The following is a 7,630-nucleotide window of genomic DNA, read 5'->3' as shown; positions in this document are numbered from 1 at the left end:
TGTGTGTGGTGGGGGCTGAGGAAGATGGAACAAGGGTTCTTCCCCACCCAGCGCCCCCCGGGAGTTTGAGGGGGGGTCTCGGGAGCGCCTCTCTCGCCCCCACGGACCCTCCCGCACGCCCCAGGTGGGGAAGGTGGCCGGGGATGCTGGTAGGAGACAGCGGGGAGGCTGGCGGGCGCAGGGAAGCCGGGAGGCGGCCCCGCCAGCCCCGCTCCGCCCCTCCCGCCCCCGCACCCCGCCCGGCGCACCCCTGCGCCGCCGCGTCCGGCCAGCACGCGGCGCTGCGCCCGCTGCCCTGCCCTACCCGCGCCGCGTCGGGCTGAGCGCGCGGAGCGCCTGCCGCCAGGAGCTGTCCTCGGAGCTGCGGCTTTCATGACGTCTCCCTGCTTGCTCTGGCACTTTTCTCCCTGCCGGGGGTTTTCTTTTTCTTTCTTCGCCCCCTCTCTTTTTCTTTTCTTCTCCGGCCACTCTTGGCCTTTGCCGCCCTCGCCCGCAGAGGCTCTGCCCCCCCGCGCCCCTGCCGGCGCGCTCGCCCCGCGCGCCCCGCCTGTGCGCGCCCGGCCGGAGGGAGCGGGCTGGAGGCGGCCGCACCTGGCCGGAGAGGTGGGGCGGGCGGCGGGGGGCACCACGGGCAGCATGAAGCCTCCGAACTCCCTGCGCGGCTGAGCGCCAGCGGACCCTTGGCTTCCAGTTTCCCTTTCTTCTTTCTAAAAAAAAAAAAAAAGCAAAAATCCCCCCCCGAACAATTGCTCCCCTCGCTGTCCATCGGGGGTGCATGATTCAGCCGCGCTCCGTGCCGAGAGGGGCGATCATGATTGAGTGAAGCCAGCCCGTCCGCAGCCAGGTAAGCGGGACACTCAGGTGCGGGCAGTCCGAGCGAGTCGCGCCCTGCCCGCGGGTCCCCGGGTCCCCCTCCCCAGTCGCCGCCGCAGGCAGCCCCGCGCCGTCCACACTCGGGGCTGCCCAGGTCCTGGAAAAGGGCGAGGGAGAAGCGGGAGAGAAGCGGGTTACATAACCGGAGGGCGATCTGTTTCATTGGGTTGGCATTAGCCGCTGAAACTAGCCAGAGGGGGTCGGGCAGAGGGGGGTCCAGAAAGCCCCGGGCGGGCGCGGAGAAACCCGGTCCCGGCAGACAGCTCAGCACCCTCCCCCTGGCCAACCAGGAACCATGAAATGTTCCATGAACTCCCTGGCAGGGGCGGCTGGCGCTGTAGTCACTTAGGAAAAGCCCCATTGTCTTTGTGGAAAGCTGGAGCCTTGTTCCTTATTATAAAAGAAACAGAAAAAAAGGAGAGCGAGCGAGAGAGAGCGCAGAAGGAGGTAAAGGAAAAGTGAGGGGGTGGGGAGAAGCAGGCTGACGTGGGGGAGAAAAGCAGTCCGAACTGTTCTGTTCTCCATCAGTATCCCTGAAGATGTGACAAGATGGATACAGAGAATAGGAAGTGTTCCCCTAGAAGTAAACGGGGTTATTTTGTATTTGGAAGAAAGAAAACCCTTCCAATTAAATGATGTTTATGGCATTTGGAGTGGGGTGGAGGGGGTTGGGGGGGGTGGATGGATTGCCGATTTGTTCCCTCCGGGGTGTCTTTTCATTTGCATCAAGACATTAAGCTTGGATTAGTTTTTAACAGAAATAGCATCAGTACTCCCCAAACCTAAGAAAGCCTTGGGTGGATCCACAGGTATATGGCTCTTGGATCAGCCTCCATCTGGAGAGACTCTTAGGGAGAAAATATCCTCAAGGAGAGGGAGGGGAAAGAAAAAGAAAAAACAGCTACCAACGTGGTGTGATGTTTGTGGAGGATTAAAATGGTAGAAATTTCCAAAGAACCCCTCTTCTCCCACCCCTCACCAATGAAAGTGGGGGGGGCGTCTTCGTGTTTGGGAGTTGGACATTCAATCGATGTTTGCGGGGCTTTTATCTCTAGTCTGCTGGTTCCGGGAAGCCCCCGCCGGCCGGAGATCCCACAGCCCTGCCGTCCCCTTCCCTGCATACCCTTCTTTGGCTGGGAAACGGAGGAGAGGGGTGCCCAGGGGCAGATGAGAGAGGAAAAGGGGTGGTTTGCTCTAGTCAGGTCTGAGCCAATTCAGCTTCGCCCATTTTGCCTGGGAAAATGAAAGAGCTCAGTCTCCATGGCGACCCAGGTGGGCGGGGAGAAAGCAGCTCCAAAAAAAAAAAAAAGCAACAACAAAAAAACGTTGGACAAAACTTTCCCAGCTCCAGGCTTAGATCCGAGCCAGTCGAATTCCCTTGTGGAGGGTCCTAAGACATTGACTCTGCCCAACTTCCTCTGGGTAACCCACGAGGGGGCGCCTAGAACTGTCCGAGACCCCCACTCCGACCGCCCCCAAATGCCCAGCGGCTGCCCAGATGGTTCCCGCAGCGCGTTCCGGCTTCAGCACCAAGGCCAGAGCACTGGCTCTACGGGATTTCCCCCAGCCCGGAAGGCTGCTGAGTGATGGATATTCGCTGCTGTGGTCGGTGAAAGTACCCCATGGCTCTCTACAACCGCGTCCCCAGCTCTCTGGCCCTGCCGAATCTAGATAGCTGATTCCACGGGCTGCCCTGTGACCCAGAAGTTTGCAGAGCCTCCTTTTCAAACCCGGCAGGATATCCCAACAGCTCTGCAAAATTAAAAGCCACTCCCCCACCGAAAGACCCCAACACCCGTTTAAACTTTCTGTCCAGTGCAGATGGTGGAAAACCCGCCTTTTAAAAACACATACCCCTCCTATCTGGGGTTTCTTTACACCCTGGAGGGGCGAGGGGTCAGTTTACTTTTAGGCCGAACCAGTCCTAATTAATTTTAAGGAGAGCAAGTGAGCTGCGGGGAAGCAAACGGGAGTGTGAGTGAGGTGAGACCCCATGGCCCTTTTCTCCGTGGGAGCTTCTGAGCACGGGCCTGCGTTTCCAAGGCTTCCAGCACAGGAAACTGGGAGACAGGTAAGTCCATCTCCCCACTAGGCAAAGCCCCCATCGTTTTTCCGGCAAAAGGTCTTCTAACGTGTTCCTAACCGCTCATAGTTCTTGGTCAGGGGGTAATAGAGTCAAGGCAAGTCACAGTGCCATTGGGAGTTGAGAGATTTTTAAGAGGCAGTGTAAGGCTCCCTTGGAATCAGCTCAACCAAGGATCCGCAGCTGTTGGAAAGAGGCGACTAACCTCTCTGATCTTTCTCTGGTTGCTTTTCTCTTTGAGGATGCACTTTGTGCGAGCATGGTCTTGAGCTGGTTCTGGTTTGTTATTTATGAAGGTAAAAAAAGATATTTTCTGGTCTTCCTTGAAAGTTAGGCCTTTCTAACTGGGCAAGTTATTTTCTGAAAGTATTAGAGAAAGTGGTAAAAGCTGTACATCTTTACCTTACATTGGGGTGTGTGTGTGTGTGTGTGTGTGTGTGTGTGTGTGTGTGTGTGTGTTTTCATGATCACTAGTGATAGCAGAAGATAACTGTTCCAAACCTGGACAAAAGGAATGGATCTTACATTGCTTTGTACATTTCAGTTCTTATTGGATACTAACAAATTTACTGGTGGTTTATTATATGCAAAAAGTTTTTACCAAAAATAGGGAAAGAAGTGGTGAATGGAGTATTGTTAGAAATTGAACACTGGTGTTCCCTTTTCTCCACATGATATTATCTGCAGAAAGGGAGAGATTAGTTCTAAAGTCATACAAAAATTATATGTATATTTGGGAGTTTCAAGATTCATTTTATCTCATGAATTAAAGGGGAAATAGGGTATAATAAAAAGCTGGGTGTAGTGAATTGTTCAATCAATAATCTTTAGTTCTGGTAGATTCCATGCTGTAGTATTCAATGATAATTTATCAAACTATGACATGCTTTCTTCTTGGGTGACTAATTGCTGGAGAAAGTGTTATTATCTTTTTATGACAGTTAATAGCACCCTCCAAAATTAATTGGTTTTCACATTTTAAGTAAAATTTGTTAGGGGTAACTTGATCAAATTTATCTCTATACTCTTAGAACCATTTTGTGTTTTTAAAAGTCATTTTGGTACCTGGTTCTATAATTTTTCTAAACACCAGTAAAGAGTAGATTCATTTATGTGACTGAATTCTATTTTTAATATGCGGAACGTACATTAGTTGTTTCTTTTGAGAGCACAAACATGCTTCTGCTTGCTCTCATATTCTTCCCTGTCACAAACTGCCTCTATTTTATAGATTAAGAAGAATATAAGACCTAATGATTTCTGTCTAGAGCAAAGAGATAGTGTGACGGCTCAAGCACTTACCTTGCATGTGACTCAATTGGATTCAGCCCTCAGCACCATGTAGCCTGACCCTAACCCTGAGCACAGAGCCAGGAATAAGTCGTGAAGTCCTGAGCACCACAGGGCATGTCTCCAAAACCATAAATCGCTGTTTAATAAGAAATAGAAAATGTTTAGTAGAGATTAAAATTCATTTAATATATCCATTTGAAGGGTTAGCTTCATTTACTGGTTTTCACAAGTGGAAAAATGTTGTTTTCCTCAAGAGTTGAATGTTGACCCATGTAGGTTTTCATGAAACCAAGATAAACTCCATCAAAATAAGCAAGTGGGCAAACTGAAGGTTTTTTGAAAAGTTATTTTTCCTTTATTAAGTAATATACCAGCAGTATATAGATTAATAAGAGAGAAGAGCCAGAGAGAATCAGAATAAGGAGAAGGATGGGGACTTAGGGAGAATTCAGTTGCTTATTCTAAGTAGCTTTTAAAGGAATGATACTTTTCAAAGCAAGGTTCTCTTTTTGGTGTTTTTTAATTCATTGCATTAGAACATTAACACTAATGGAATTAAAATGTTTACATTCAAGTCATTTAAATAAGCATACTAAAGTGGTATTTATAGATACTTTACTTAATTCTTATTGTTATTTAAATACCAAAAGGCTACTTATTTAATGTATATTTTTATTTATTTGGAGGGAGGCCATTCCCAGGGGTGCATAAATGCTACTTCTGGCTCAGTAGTTAGGCACAGTGAGTTTTGCAAAATTATTTAATTTAGGGACCCAATAAAAAGGGTGAATAAGGTAGTTGAGCTGAAAAATCGAGACACTTTTGTTAATTAAGATTCTTTTTTCTTTCGTTATAATTAAAGTTTGGGGGATCTAGAAAAATAAAATGTACTCATTTGGGATGAAAATGCATTTTAAATGTATTTTAACTAATTAGTTCCAGAAATAACTAGGATTCTATAGAAAGGAGAGATCATCATAATTGAAGTTTTAATGATATTCCCACCCTCCTCTCACAAAGTACTAAAATATACACTTAGTTGATATCACTTTACCTGCACTGTTTAATCACACAGTGTTAATTCCCAGTGTTAAATAAAGGGCAAAGTTACCTTTGAAAGACTGTTGAGTATACCCTCGAGGAAAGCCTTGGTCTAACTTAGCTGGTTGCAGAGTGCAATTTGTTTGCCTATTACTGAACTGAATCATGACTTAAGCAAGATCTGAGAGGACAGTTTTGCTCAGTGTCCAGTGCTCAAATGGCCAAATCTCCATGCATTAAACCATCAATCAGCCTTCCTAATCACTATGAAGTTTGCCTCGAATTAAATATTAACCAAATGACTAACTTATGACTTTTCAGAGGGATAAAGGTCAGATTCAGCCCAACGTGCCCTGGGGGCCCCCAAGTCTGAGAGGCCTCCCCTCTATGGGCAAGCTCAGAAGCTGGGGCCATACCTTGGGGGTGTTCTTTTGGAGAAAATGTGACTGATACTCATCACCAATCTTATTCCCGGTCACATAGATGTGGTTTCTGTGGCAAACACTTTTCAACACGAGCCAGCAAGTGGCTCTGTATGTCAGAAGATCCACATCCTTGCCAACAAGGATTGTTTGGTGGGACTAACTCTGCACTCATGTGAGACAAATCAACCAAGTCCTACCCTTAGTGCTGTGTCAGGTCCTCTAAACTCACAGGCATCCATTTTTTCCTAGCCAAGATGAGAATTGATTAGTCTTAAGTTTTCTCAGTCATCTGACAAGAGTATGTGTGAGTTTGACGTGTGTTTGGGGAGTACTGCTTAGGATTGAGAGCCCAGCACTTGCGTCTAACTCACAGCATTGGACAAGGTTGTATGTAGTATGTGTGTGTTTGAGATGTACTGGGGGAGAATTGCTCAGTAATTCAGAGCCTGCACTAGTACCTAACTCACTGCATCGCATTAAGGCTATCGGAGTCTTGTCCAGCCTTACTTATGTAGGTTTTCTCAACCTCTTGACACTTATGAAACATGGGTATTTTTGATGAGCTTAATTCCCTTGCTCATCAGCTGGGGCTATGCTGGCATTATCTTCTTCATTCTGGAATCTAGGCTGAAGTATCCAGCTCATCTAGAACATTCCATTCTGATGTCAGAGGGAAAAGAGTAGGCCAAATTAAGCAACAAAACTTAAAACTTAAAAAGACCTTCTGGGGCCCTGGGAAGAAGGTTCATGAGGTAGACTTTGTGCCTTGTACAATGAAGTTCAATCCCCAGCACTACAGGACCCCAAGCAGTGCCCCCAAGCAGTGCCAGGTGTATGACTTGGTGGCTCCTGAGAACCACCCGGAATCACCCCTCAAAGGAACTGGGAGTTGGATGGTGCAATGGTGAGGGTACTTGCCTAGCTTGTATCTGACCCAAGCTTGATTCTCGACATGGTCCCCTTTGCATTGGCTCGTACATCCCTGGAGCCCCCAACCCCACTTTGGATGACCTGGGCACCCCTGGTGCTGTAATGCCTGAGGGGTGCCACATCCTCAGGCCCTTGCATAGGATTTGCCTGCTCATAAGCAGAGAATCAGTGGTGGAGAACCCAACAAGTCTCCTGACTCAGGAGAGACTCCCCAAATAAAATAAATTAATAAAATTGAATTAAATTAAAAGACCCTATTCAGATATGCTGTGTATTATCCATTCATGTCCCAAGGACTCAAAACCAGCCATACAAGCTATAGTGCCAGCTGTCACTGAGGTGGAGATGTGTGTTTCTCCCAGTGCAAGACACTGCTATTCCAATCGTGACAGGTGGAGACACTGAATCCCATAGAGAGGGAAATGAGTCATTCGGGGCAGTTACCAATACTTCTACACTAATCGCACAACCTCCATCAAAAAACTTTCTCTTTGGGGCTTGTCTGTCTGTAAAAGGAAAATAAATGCATCTTTCCCAGGAATGAAATTAATGTGTTTGTGGTCACTGTACAATCCCCAGCACAAAGTAGGCACTTTAGAACTAGCAAATGCAATCATTTATTTGTTACAGTATGACATTAAATCCGGGTGAGTTATGTGGACTGTGGTAATTAGATAACTGCTACAGCAGACAAATCCGTGACTTGGAGCAGTTTAACAAAATCATCAGAGATTATTTCTTGTTCCTGATAATCTAAATTGGTTGATGCCATGCAGGGAAGGTATTCATGTTGCTGGATCCTGTATCATCCTTAACACAAGCTGCCCCCTGGCCTCTGCAGTGTCAGCGGAGAGGGCAAGAGTGGGTGGTGGTGATCATGTAGAGAATTTTAATGATCCAAGCCCGGAAGAAATGTATATTAGTTCTGTTCATATCCTATGGCTGTCCCTAGCTGCAAAGGTAGCTAGGCATTGTAGTTTAGCTC

General features: G+C 47.4%; 1 protein-coding gene across 1 annotated transcript in view; it reads left to right on the top strand.

Moving 5' to 3' along the window:
- The first annotated feature begins 718 nt into the window (after nt 1–718).
- KCNJ6 (potassium inwardly rectifying channel subfamily J member 6) overlaps nt 719–7,630 on the top strand; it is a 207,780-nt gene continuing 200,868 nt past the window's right edge. The window contains exon 1 of the mRNA XM_056119541.1: nt 719–844. The gene's annotated coding sequence lies outside the window, so the exon portion shown is untranslated. The remainder of the gene's footprint in view (nt 845–7,630) is intronic.

Source organism: Sorex fumeus, unplaced genomic scaffold (assembly GCF_029834395.1).
Source record: "Sorex fumeus unplaced genomic scaffold, SorFum_2.1 ptg000041l, whole genome shotgun sequence".
NCBI lineage: Eukaryota > Metazoa > Chordata > Mammalia > Eulipotyphla > Soricidae > Sorex > Sorex fumeus.
The sequence above is the reverse complement of the archived record's forward strand: the minus strand, read 5'-3'. Positions and strand labels throughout refer to the sequence as shown.